Here is a 14,438-nt window from a genome sequence, read left to right as displayed (position 1 = left end):
TCATTCATATGAATACAAGGTTTCATACAATGAATATGTAATTATACTTTCTAATTTTAACTATTCATCATTTAAGGATATTTGTCCACTAATACAAAGTAATAAAATTATTTTTCACAACAGCTGTCATAGTCAGATCTGCCGGAGTCATTAGCCACACTCTGTAAATGTTCACATTTTCTGCTTTACAAACACCAAACAGTTCAAAACTTCCATCCCTTTACCTTTTTCCAAGTAAACGACTGCCCTCCTGTCGGTCTGGACACTGATGGATGACTGTCGAGATCCTCCTCCACGCTTCAGACCAGCTGCCCACGCTCCAGCAACCACCAAGTGCCTTGAAGCTGCCCCTACACTGAAGTTCTCACAAACTCCTAACTATTATTACCAGTAGATTGACCAGAGGAGGATAGGTCACCCCTTGTGAGCCTTGGTTCCTCCCAAGGTTTCTTCCTCAGCTGAGGGAGTTTTTCCTTGCCATTGTCTCCCCTTGCTTGCTCACTTGGCGTTTTTTACATTTTTTTTTACATTCCATGTCAAATCTGTGTCTTACTGGAATTCTTTGAAGCTGCTTTGTGACAACATCAGTTGTAAAAAGCTCTATACAAATAAATGTGATTCGATTTGATTAGATGAAGAGAGTGACAAGATTTCTGGTGGAATGACAGTGTGACCTTTGCATGAATGTTCCTGACACAAGTCACGTAGGGGGGAGTCTGGGAGCGACAGATACGCACGGCAAGGAGTGTGCTGAGTTCAGTCCTAGCACAGAGCGCTGGGAGACTAGATGACGCCTCTCTCAGGACATTCTTTTATTAGGCCATGTCCATTATGAACAGCCGCCCTCTCACTGTGGATAGTATCAATGATCCTACAAGCCCAGAACCACTGACACCAAACCATCTGCTCACAATGAAATCCTCTGTCCCTCTACCCCCACCAGGCAGATTTGTCAAAGAGGACTTATACGCGAAGAAAAGATGGAGGTAGGTGCAGTATTTATCTGAGCAATTTTGGTGCAGATGGAGAAAGGACTATCTAGGAGGGATTAGCATCAGGCAGAAATGGCATGCCCCAAGACGAAATGTGCAAGTCGATGATATTGTTATCGTCCAAGATGATGCTCCTCGCAACAAGTGGAAGCTGGCCAGGGTTTTGGACGTATGCAAGGACGATGATGATCTTGTCCACAGAGCTACCATACAGATAGGCGAGCAAAGGCTAAGGGACGGAGGTGAACGCTTCAGCAAGCCATCTGTTGTTGAGCGGCCCATTCAAAAGTTAGTTGTTTTAGTAGAGAGAAATAAATTCCCTGTGTTTCAAGATAAATGTTTATAATTTGTCATGAGGGTGAAATTACCTTTGATTTAAGAGTTGTTTAAGAGTGTGGCATACCCAATATTGTATGTTTAAGCCATAAACCAAATTGTAATTTGGTGGGAGTGTAAATAATACCATAAGATTTTATTTTGACTGCATTTTGTTATTTATTGTTCTTTTATTTTGACATTTTATAAGTAGTTTGTCAGGCATGCAGCAGCTCCGAGCACAAAATGCGGAGATACGGTTTGGAGAGACATGAATAAAAGAGAGAAGAGAGAACAGTAAGAGAGAGAAATATTGCCATTCTACAACTGGTCAAGGCCACAACACGGTAAAACAATACTGCTTTGTTTTGTAACCTTCTTTGATGACATGCATATTGATTTGCGGTGTGAAATGTTAATTTGCATAACAATCGCATGTTGTAGTATGAGCTACCTAGCCTGCACTGGGCTGTGGGCACATTAGCACACACTTCCCATATAATGCTGGTTGTTACTGTTTGAGAGATTCTGCTCTGTCATTATTAAATAAGAGTTTAACTTTCACATGGTTGGCTTGTTAAGCTAACAGCGTTTTTGTCTAAAACCTGAATCCTTATGCATGGCTATTGATTAGAACAGTATATTTGAATGTGTGGAAATTATCTGCCTGTTATGAAAGGATTCATTGAAATATTAATTTAATTTCAGTTTTCCCGGTGTTCTATGAAGACAAGTTTTTTAATGAAGAATAACTTCATTAACATCAGTATGAAGCGTTGACTCAATGATTGACCAGGAAGTAGTTACAGATGTTTCTCTCTGTTTGAACCATTCAGAAAATGTGGCAAATATAATCTTCTTTTGAAGTATTTGATGGTGGAAAACTGAATATAGAAAAGAAAACTAACTTTATTGTGGTTAAGTTCTTAATGTTTTGCTTGAACTTGGCCAATTTTTTGCACTGGAGTGTAGGTGGGTGACAGATTAGCCCTACCACTATGTGCTTTCATTCTGAAATGATGACTTGGCTTCTGAGGGGTTAAAACGTTGGCCTGCTTCAAAACCGCATTAGTCAGAAGGGCCCAGGAGCTCATTTTGTGCCCTGCGTTCACTGTGTAATTACAAAACCACAGCAGCCAAATGGAGATCGATGACGGACTTAGAGGCAGGCTGGCAAGGAAACCCAACAACAACAAAAAAATAAACTCACAGATAGGGGCTGAATAAAGCCCACACTCAGCTTGAAATGCAGTTGACATACCTTGGTACACAAACATGAAATGTCACAAAATGGTGTTAGAGTTGAAACAAGATTACCTGCCAGCAAAAGCCAAGGCTCATACATGGCAAATCACACAAAACATCTAGCAAAACAATGTTGAATCAGTCACTAGCCTGCATTGTCTCAATAGTTAACAATAGCATCTTTAAGGGCTTAAGCGTAATACTAATGACATAGCACCATACAGTACATTGAGTGTATCTAACATCTAAACCTGACTTAATAATGATTATGTATGAATGCAATTGTATCCTCAGAGAAATATTCCATTATACACTGTTAGAAAAACTGTGTTACCCTCTAGGTTACATTTTTATTAGTTTTAATGATGGAAAATAATGGTACATTTGGTACACTTTCTTTGTCGTTCATTGTACCTTGTTCCATGTTTCGTGTTCATAGTTCTTTAGATTGCTCTTTGTATGTTCGTCGTGTTCTTCGTGTCTCTTGCTCGTCTCTCGTGTTTGTTTCTCCTGCTCGTTCCTCTTGTTTCGTCTCACGCCCGTTTCATGCTCGCTTCCTGTTCTAGTTCATTTGTGTTTGTTTTGTAAATAAAGTCTGTGTTCTCAGCGTTTGCGTCCGCCCTCCGTCAGTCCGCACCCCTCATCCCTCAGCATCCCTTACAATGAGAGTGTAGGGTTCCAGATACTTTACAAGCTGTGTGCATCCACAGTGGGTGAACCTTAAAGTAAACAAATTCCCAAATGGTAACCAGTGTCCATAAACATTCAGACTTACAGTGTGGCTCTGACGTGTCATTAGTGCCAAATACCTGTCCAGATGTCTCCTGGTGCTTTTTATGTGATTGTTAGAGATCTGTTATAATCCTGCCATGGCCTACAGACTGAAAAGGAGAATGGGATATGTAATTCAAATTGTCATAGATAGGATTGGTGTAGCTTTGATGAATACTAACAGGATAACTTGCACCCTGAATGATTGACCAAAAAAAAAAAGTGAGAGAGGGAGAACTCAATATTTTGGCCCTGCTTGCCTGCTCCTTCGTTTTTTCTCGTCCCATTCTCATGCATTGATCTGTGGCGCTCGTGCGTGGCATTTAAATCTTTCTTTCATTGATTTCACTCTAAAGTGCCTTGTTACTGAACAGGCTGGTCATTGTCTCTTTGCTGCTGTCTGTAACATGAGAGACTCGTTACACTGCTGCCCTCCTGAAAGTCAAGGCGCCATTTCAAGTCTGTGTCTGGACAAATTAGAGACATTCAAGCCTGTCCTTGTTCTGCTGCTAGGAGCTCTGGAAGGTCACGCTTGGGTTGAGACCTGATTCAGTAAAATCAAGTATAAGGGCAAAGAATATTAAACAAAATATCCCACTGCCACAGAAGCACATGAATAAGAGGCCAGGGATGGACTGGAATATACTGTTTAGATGTAACTCAATAGATGGGGTACCCAAATACCGTAGGGTACTCAAATAGTGGAGACCCACTAACCACATTTCAATGCAGCTGAAGGTCATAGTAGGTGATTTTTTTTTTACTATTTTCTTCTTTAAACAAGCAGTTTACACTGTGGTCCTTTTTTTCAGAGCCATTTTATTGTGCTTTCTCACTGCATGGGATCGGCTAGAGTCAACTCCACTCAGCTTGGCTTACTTTTAGCTTCTTACTTTTCAACTAGCACAGCTCCTATGTGGAATGGAGCAGGTGACATTCCAAAAACCCTTCTCTAACATGAGCCACTAGCTTTGAAAACCAAAACAATGCCAGCAGTAAAGAGACTTTCCTTGCCCATCGGCCCAAGGAGCATTTAAACCTCTTTAGAACCTCTTGAGGTAATGTTATGAGCTGCCGCAGCATATCGGATAAAAATAAATGTGAAAGCTGCCATAACATCAGAGATTTTACAGAGAGTTTGTGCTGGAGTTGAACATGTTTACAAAGTCTCTATTGCTTAAAAATCAAAGTATCTCAGTCCAGTATGCTAGGCTTTCTCAACATCTCTCTATGAACCGAAGTGAACAGGCATCTGGAGTTTTTTAGATAATGGAGAAACCTCCAAACTTTGAAAAGATGGGGAGATTGCTCTATTTCTGCTCCATAGATGGGAAATATTGAATTTTGCTCTTTCAGATTTTTTTTTTACCCGCATTTGCCCAGAAATCCCCCTCTATGCCTCATTTTTGTTAATTAAAATTAATTAGTTGATAGTGTCAAATGAATTTTATCACACAGTCCTCAACACCAAATAATATGTTTCAGAAGTAATACTACCCACCTACACTCAGCTGTTCTCCAGAAAAAACAAAGAGAGCAGAGTACTGATTGTTTACACCTGGAGCAGGATGCCATTTAAACTCTGACCTTTAAATCATAACAGACATGTAAGGTCTCTTCAGATTCTGTCTTTAAAAATCACTTACAGTCTCAAGAAAGGAGCAGCACTGGGGAAAGGTACAGTGGCACCCTGAGTCACATCACTACAAAATCTACAAAGTAAACAAAAACTCAGAACACAGCAACATTAAGGAGAACACATACATTAAAAAAAACACTGCATTGAGAGAGAGAAAAAAAACCCTGCATAAACTCTGTATATGTTGACTTGTGATTGCACCTGTAACCTTCTCTATCAGGTGTAATAGCCCCTACCGGGCTATTATGAATTGTAGTAAATGGTAGTATATGAAAAGACAAAAATAAAAAAATAAAACTGAATAAAACCACACAAATACACAATCACAACTGTCTGAATGGAGCCAAACAAAGGTGTATTAAACATGAACCCACCCTCCCACAATATCTTAATATTTTACAAAAACACAAAGTCTCTTTTTGGCTTTTTGGCAGTCTGTCTGTAATGTTCAAAATATTAAGAAAAATATGGAGCAGTCTCACCAGTTGGGTACAAGGTTTAGAGAGAATTTGGCCAAATGATGGAGAATTCTAGGTAGTTCAAAGGTAATCCCATGTGCAGTCAAAGGAAAACCATTGGAAATCCCAAAAGTCCTTTAGTTGGGTGATTTTGATTGATGAGGCTTCATCCATAAATGAAATCCACACAGCAAAGACACCTGTTATATAAAATCTCCTCCTGATAATATATTATCCACATGAGTATACTCCAAACAGAACTCAAACCACTTAACAAATGTTTGGTTAGCTTAGCATGCTATCCTAGCATGTTTGCATAGCAGGCTACAAAAACACTAACCCAACATTCACATCAATCAGACATTAGAATGACAGCAGCATTATATGATCGTAAACATTCAACAATATAACTTTAATTACGCCAGCCCTTGAAACATTTCTCCTGATAGAAGAGACTATAATGGCTTTAAATTATGGGATTGAGGCAGAGAGTGAATGTGTTTTCTAGACACCTCTCACCTACTTCCTGTGCCCTTAAATTCTATCCTGTCCCAACCTTACAAGGCAGTACAGCACCTCTGCTCCCCGAGACCGAGTAGGTCAATACACAGATTTGTAACATACAGTACATGCATACCTTCCACAGAAACACATAAAAAAGTAAAATGTTACCTAATCAGTTACACACCAAAATCCCTAGTGAAGCAAGAAACACACAGTGAAGTCAAAGGAGAAGAGAAACGGTGGATAGAAGTTCGTCCCTGGGCACCCAATTAGTGATGATGCTCTTTTGGATATTATCTGTAATATTTATAATATCATCTTATGGATAAATTGGACTCCAGGGCAGTATCATTTAAAATTATTTTTCTCCCTAGTTGTTGAATATAAACAATTGAGGCTAAAAATCTTATAACTTACAGAGTTTATAGTTACAAATGGTAAGCTAAGTTATAAATGGTCCCAAGCTATTTTGTGGTTTGCAAACAGAAAGTATATAGCTAACTGTGTATTCACATTGTGTAGCAGAGTCAGCAATAAATAGTCATTAATTATTATTTATTTGAGTAATTTATTGATTGATACTCTCAACAGGTAACAAATACAACTTTATGTAAGAAGATTTTGCAATTTATTATGCTGGGCTAAGAGTACTTATACTTTACACTTGACATCAATGAGCAAATTCCACACAAACACAGCACACATAATATAGATTATGTATTTATTTGGATAAACAATAACATTAATAACATGGGGTTAACTATTAAAATTTCATAGATTGGCTAAATTGCAAATCAAAACCCATATATGACCTTCAGTAATGTGCAAAGAAAGGCAATTAATATATGTGGAGTGTATTGACAGAAATTACCAAGAGGTAAATTATAACTTGTAACTAAAAGATGTGTAATTACCAAAGAATTGGAATGGACATGGCATTCAACCCTAGAAAGCACTAACATGGATCAGTTCTAACATGGAAGCTTTTGTGAGATTTTTGCTCTGTGGCATCAAGTGTAACTGAAAGGAGTGAGTTGCCTTTGTTCCAGATGAATCCTGAAGTCGATTCATCCCTGAACTGAGCTCCAAACTTACTGTTCTCTTACTTAACTGAAGATTCTGCGCATGAGTTTTTCAATGGTCCTCTAGCTCCCTCCCAGCAGAGGAGCCCATGCTGTGACTGAGGGTTCAGCAGAGTTGCTTGTGATTGACCCCGAGGGGTTCAGGGTGAAGCTTAGTCTAAAGAGCCCACCCAGGGTTGCGGCATGGATCAGTACAAAGATTCAGTCAGATAGCGTCCTGATTAATTATTTTGCTTAAAAGAAATATATTGGAATAATATATTTTTCCTGGGAGTTACTCCATTTCATATGGCATTTAACAAAGCATTTTTAAACACAATTAATGAATAATTAAATTTAATAAGGGCAGCACGGTGGCGCAGCAGGTAGTGTCGCAGTCACACCGCTCCAGGGTTTGATTCCTGCTCCGGGTGACTGTCTGTGAGGAGTTGGTGTGTTTTCCCCATGTCCGCGTGGGTTTCCTCCAGGTGCTCTGGTTTCCTCCCACAGTCCCAAAACACATGATGCAGGTGGATTGGCGACTCAAAAGTGTCCGTAGGTGAGTGAATGTGTGTGTCTGTGTTGCCCTGTGAAGGACTGGCACCCCCTCCAGGGTGTATTCCCGCCTTGCGCCCAATGATTCCAGGTAGGCTCTGGACCCACCACGACCCTGAATTGGATAAGCAGTTACAGATAATGAATGAATGAATAAATTCAATAAAGAGGGGTTTGTTTAGAGTCATGTTAAACCAAGCATCTAGGACTTTAGCAATTCACAGGCTTCAGAATAAAATATTTTAGATTACTGAGTCATTAATCTTATTAAAAGATAACAATTGTAATTTAAACAAGGTATGTAAGATGATACTATAATTAATCTTTATACAACAGAAAAAAAGAAAGATTTTAAGAGACACACTAAACAAAGGACTCTGAAGTCACGTGGTGTCACATTTGAGTTGTTCCATGTGAGGGCATAGTTATCCCAAGTTTTGTTCTTAAAATAATATTTTTTTTTTTTTTTTTTTTTTTTAAGGATTTCTCATGTGTTCTCATGCATTTTAAACTTTTAATTGAAGTCTCAGAGATTGATTGTAACATCAATTCGAATATGGTATAATTCGAATAAGGTTTCACATATTGAATATGGTAAAAGAGAAATTTTATGTTGAAATTCCATGGTTTAACTCAAACAGAAAGACAGACGCTGTCTTCATAAGTTAGATAACAATGGTGAGTACAGTAGCCTGCAGACATTTTGGCTTCCTCAGCGGATGGGATTATCTCAAGATGTGAAAGGAGAGCTCTGTGTTGACTCTCATCAAGAATTTCATTTACAAAGGTGCCGACTGCAAGGTCAACGTGGCTGGGTTGGTTCTCCAATCTTCTTTGATCTTTAAAGAAACCAGACAGACACCCTAACTAAAGGTATTGTACAGATTCGTCCCTGAGTTAAATAAAAGGACTAACACAGAGTTAGTCTTTTTGTGTGTGTGTGTGTTTTACATCTTGTATTTGTGATTTCTCTGCCATTTGTCAGTGAAAATTTCCCTTTCTTATTGAACTATGCAGAGTAGGAAAAATATATTTAGTTTAGCTGTTGTATCAAATAATTGAACTGTAATATTCTAGTTTGATTCAAAGGTTTAAATGCATTTTAAATTAATTAAATAATTAATTAAACATTCATTCATTATCTGTAACCGCTTATCCAGTTCAGGGTCGCGGTGGGTCCAGAGCCTACCTGGAATCATTGGGTGCAAGGCGGGAATACACCCTGGAGGGGACGCCAGTCCTTCACAGGGCAACACAGACACACATTCACTCACACCTACGGACACTTTTGAGTCGCCAATCCACCTGCACCAACGTGTGTTTTTGGACTGTGGGAGGAAACCGGAGCACCCGGAGGAAACCCACGCGGACATGGGGAAAACACACCAACTCCTCACAGACAGTCACCCGGAGCAGGAATTGAACCCACAACCTCCAGGCCCCTGGAGCGGTGTGACTGCGACACTACCTGCTGCGCCACCGTGCTGCCCTTATTGAATTTAATTATTCATTAATTGTGTTTAAAAAATGCTTTGTTAAATGTCATATGAAATGGAGTAACTCCCAGGAAAAATATATTATTCCAATATATTTCTTTTAAGCAAAATAATTAATCAGGACGCTATCTGACTGAATCTTTGTACTGATCCATGCCGCAACCCTGGGTGGGCTCTTTAGACTAAGCTTCACCCTGAACCCCTCGGGGTCAATCACAAGCAACTCTGCTGAACCCTCAGTCACAGCATGGGCTCCTCTGCTGGGAGGGAGCATAACTTGTTAGCCTTGTTAACCTGATTGAAGCAAGCATTCATTACAATTAGCTAAGGAACTTCTAGAATGCATTTCTTAATTTGAATTTAGAAACACAGTTACATGTACTTGTTGAAGTGGATGCATGACAAGTGATGAAGACCCTTACAATGATGAAGATCTCATGATATCACCTGATATCACTTATGAATTCTTTGTCTAATTGGGCAGTACAGTATGGAGTCACATTGCTGGGAATCTTATTGTTGCTTTCAATTCTCAGAATCCCCTTCCCTTCCTTCCCAAAGATGCAAGATCACTCGTCAGACTAAAACTCAGTACAGCATTGAGACAATTGCAGGTGGATAATTCTACTATTTTGGACTTTTAAATGGATATGTCAGGACTCAGGAAAAGTTTTATTCTTTTTCTCCAGATAGGCATACATTTAGGCTGCAGTAAATTTTGATGGTCTGCCTCTTTTTAAGAGCTCTTCTGTACAGTTTTTCCCTATACTGGGAATGCTAAAAGGGACTGTGCCCAAAACTCCAATTTTTATTGCAGTTTTTTTCTGGAACTTACAAACAAAGCTCACTGTCTGAATATTTATGTAAACTAGTTGATGAGTTACTTAGATTAGCCAGTGGGTTTGTGATTCATAGTATAACATATTTTCTCACTGTGTGCTCTGTTTTATGTGATGCCCCAATAAGGAGTTTTATCAAAGGCATTAAATCTCATACTGATTATCACAGATGTAATAGGTTCATTCAAACAGGCGTCTGCATTATTCACAGCATGATTGGTACCTTCACCACTAACGGACCTAGTTGAAAAGTATTGACATGGTTGCTGACTTTCCACATGATTACATGCATCTGGTGTGATTGGTTTGCTTGTCCTGTGGTCCTCAGGGATGTGCTGTCTCCCCAAGTGTATAAGAACTTTATACGTTTATCTGTAGCAATATATATATACTAGCAAGCCCCATGTTGTGTTTTTAAATTAATGACTATGCTAATGGTTCACTAGTGTCATTTGTTAAACATTTCAGTCTATTGTATGGTCCTGAGATTTGGTTTATAATATTCCTGGTCTTACCCACCTAAAATGGCATGGTATAACTTTTAATAACTATTGTAATTATTTCTGGTTTTCTGTTTGAAAATTTAAAAAGATGGTCGGGAAGCCTGCCAATCCTCTTGCACAAGTGATCCGCCATCTCTCATAATTTAATCATTCTAACTGCAGTATTGGCTCTGAAATGCATTCAAAGAGGTCTTTGAAAACAACAAATGAATGGGCCTCTATGGTGTAATGGATAAGTTTTTCAGCTTAAAGAATTGGTCGAGAAAGGCATAGATATTAGTAGTACACAAAAAAGACAACTGTATGTGTATCAACAGTGATATTGTGTTCAGAATATGTTTTTGTTTGAAGATAGTGAGTACATCATCTACAAATAATTTAAATGCAAAGAAATGTTAGATTCTACAAATCTGGGAATTTTTGTTGTTTCCAAGTCAGGTCCACACTGTTAAAAGTATTAAATTAGATGGAAATGTTAAAGGGGATATATTATACCTCTTTTTATATAAGTTAGAATATGTCTATGGGCTATACAAAACATGCTCATGAAGTTTTTTTTACTCTCTCACATAAAGAGATCTCACCAGCTCCATTCTTGCCTGTTTCAGTCCCTTTCAGAATGAGCCGTTAAAGGGCTTTGTCAATTTAATGCAAATAAGCTGTTGCTGGCCATGCCCCACAAATCCCATGTTTACACTGAGTGTTTACTACACGTGAAAATGACAGAAGACAGAGGCGCTATCCAACCCTATATGTTCAACCCTGAGTCGGATACAGCAAGAAGAGGAGACACCTGTCCAAACAACTTTTTAAAAGAGGTTATTTGTTGTAACCATCGCCATCTCTCCTTAGTTCCACTACAGTCAGGCTATATAGCCTACCCTGTTCAGCCAGTTATGATGTAAACTATGTAATGTTCCATAATTTTTGTGACATAATGCCAATCACTTTACAATATTTAATATTGGCTTGCATTTGAAACTTCACAAAGATCACAGTACTCAATTTTTTTTAACCATATATGTATGCTTGTGGAATTTGGGGGGCAATGCAGCTGAGGTTAAGAATATATGCTGCCAGGAGATTCAACAGTAACATTCATTAGCTACACTTACTTAGGCCTACGGATATGTTAAAGCCTATGCCATAGCACTCACATATTTACAAATATGCTAGTGACTGTGTTAGCATAGCACTGTCCTTACATTATACATAATAGGTCAAAATATCCAGGTTTACACCCGGTGTGCCTGAATGTTTACTTTCTTCAAAATTTACAGAGCTGACCATTGGGCTTTACAGCTCTGGGGAATAGAGCAGTACATTTTATTTCTTACTTTTTAGTTTTTACCACTTACTTCTTTCAGCAAACACAGACTATAGCCTTACTTTGTGTTCATACACTAATGGCTTTACACACACACACATACATACATACATACATACAGTCAAGCCCGAAATTATTCATACCCCTGGCAAATTTTGACTTAAATTTACTTTTATTCAACCAGCAATTTTATTTTTGACTGGAAACAACACAGGCATCTCCCAGGAGATAATACAATGATGTACAAGAGGCATCATTGTGGAAAAAAACATTTCTCAGCTTTTATTCACATTTGAACAAAAATGGCATGCCCAAAATGATTCATACCCTTTGCAAACTTTCACAGTCTGTGGGAAAATCCAAAGTTCTATACCATTCCAAATAGTCCAAGATGTTTTAAAGCATCCTAATTACGCTGATTCATTGGGAACAGCTGTTTTAATCAACTCAACAGGTGAAAAACAGCAGCTCTCGGCAGTTGGTTTGTGGACAGACATGGCTAAGACAAAGGAGCTCACTAAGGACCTGTGGCTGTGCATTGTGGCCGCTCACAAGTCAGGAAAGGGCTATAAGGCCATATCAAAATGTTTTCAAGTTCCAGTGGCTACAGTGCAAAGTATTATTAAAAAATACAAGAAGTTCTGCACTGTGGAAAATCTCAGAAGATGTGGTCGGAAGCCAAAAGTGACACCTGTGCTGGCCAGGAGGATAGTGAGAGAGGTGAAGAAAAAGGATCACCACCAAGGCCATCCTGGTGAATCTGAGCTCTGCTGGTGGCAACATCTCAAGGCAAACAGTCCAACGGACACTGCACACTGCTGGGTTCCACGGACGCAGACCAAGGAGTACGCCACTTCTCCAGAAAAGGCACACAAAAGCCCGCTTGACCTTTGCAAATGCTCATCTGGACAAAGAAGAAGACTTTTGGTCTTCTGTTTTATGGTCAGATGAAACAAAAATTGAATTGTTTGGACACAATGATGTGTCCTTCATTTGGCATAAAAAAGGAGAAGCCTTCAACCCATCCCAACACCATCCCCATTGTCAAACATGGTGGTGGGAACCTAATGTTTTGGGGGTGTTTTTCAGCCAATGGACCAGGGAACTTGATCGCAGTAAATTGCACCATGAAAAAAGAGCAATACATCAAGATTCTCAACAACAACATCAGGCAGTCTGCAGAGAAACTTGGCCTTGGGAACCAGTGGACATTTCAGCACGACAACGACCCAAAACACACAGCAAAAGTGGTGAAGAAATGGTTAGCAGACAAAAACATTAACGGTTTGCAGTGGCCCAGCCAGAGACCTGACTTGAATCCAGTTAAGAATCTGTGGAGGGAGCTAAAGATCAGGGTGATGGCAAGGAGACTCTCCAACCTCAAAGAGTTGGAGCTCATTGCTAAAGATCAATGGGCAAAAATACCAGTGGAGACATGCAAAAAGCTGGTCAGCAATTACAGGAAGCGTTTGATTGCTGTAATAGCCAATAAAGGCTTTTCTATTAATTATTGAGAAGGGTATGAATAATTTTGGACATGACATTTTTGTTCAAATGTGAAGAAATATTTTTTTCCACAATTATGCCTCTTGACTAGATGGGAGCATATGTTTTTCTGGAACCTGAACATAGTTCTCTGCATTAATGGTGCCTTTCCAGACATGCAAGCTGCCCATGCCACAAGCACTCATGCAACCCCATACCATCAGTGATGCAAGCGTCTGAACGGAGCGTTGATATCTTGGGTTATCCTTGTCCAATTTGCACTGTAGAGTTTCAGCTGGCAACGGCGGATGGCACGGTGGATTGTGTTCACTGACAATGCTTTCTGGAAGTATTCCTGAGCCCATTCTGTTATTTCCTTGACAGTGGCATTCCTGTTTGAGTTGCAGTGATGTTTAAACATATCAAACATACACACATGACACATTTAGAAATACGAAAAAATATTTATAACAAAAAGCAAAAATGGAAATAAAACTGATCAAACATATTTTCAGCCACCTTGAAATGTGACAGTTGTACTTTGTCTGAGAGAACTGATGAATTATTTAAGTTGCTAACTTGTGAGTCAGTGTTGGTGATTCCTTGAATGCAGAAAAAGGGTTGTCATCCTGTTGTGTGTGGTCCTGCATGTTTGTCTAAAGTTTCCTGACAGCCAAGGATAATACATAGACTTCAGACAACGTCCCCTTAATTGAAGCAAGAAACGCAATTGCTGATCACTTCTTCCTTCTCTGGATGCTCATACTTTGAAGACAGCTCTGGAGGGATGTATCTTTTCAGGATTTCATCCCTGTTTGCTGCTGGGTCCACAAAGACCTGATGAGGCCCATCAAGTCTTCCACGTACCCTGTGCATTATTTCACAATCACAAACACTTCTGTAAATATGCACATAGTTTCTCAATTATTTAATTGTTCATTTATTATTTATTTATTGTTTTGTTTAGTGAAAAGAAACTGAAGTGAAATAGTATGCATAATGTACAGATCTTTTATTATTGAAAAATAAAAAATATATAAATTAAGGAATGTTTGATGGGTTTCACCCTGCACTCTCCCTTTCTGGCCTTTGGGAAATGTATCCTGTGGATCACCAGAGGATGAAGTGGCCTGGTCTAGTGCAGCATTCTCATTGTAATGGAGAGTAGCCAGGTAGAGCCTTGTACAGTAAAGAGAAAACCAAACATGAAAAATAATGGCATGTACAAATCATCAACATTGTGTGTAA

Source organism: Hoplias malabaricus, chromosome 7 (assembly GCF_029633855.1).
Source record: "Hoplias malabaricus isolate fHopMal1 chromosome 7, fHopMal1.hap1, whole genome shotgun sequence".
Classification (NCBI taxonomy): domain Eukaryota; kingdom Metazoa; phylum Chordata; class Actinopteri; order Characiformes; family Erythrinidae; genus Hoplias; species Hoplias malabaricus.
The sequence above is the reverse complement of the archived record's forward strand: the minus strand, read 5'-3'. Positions refer to the sequence as shown.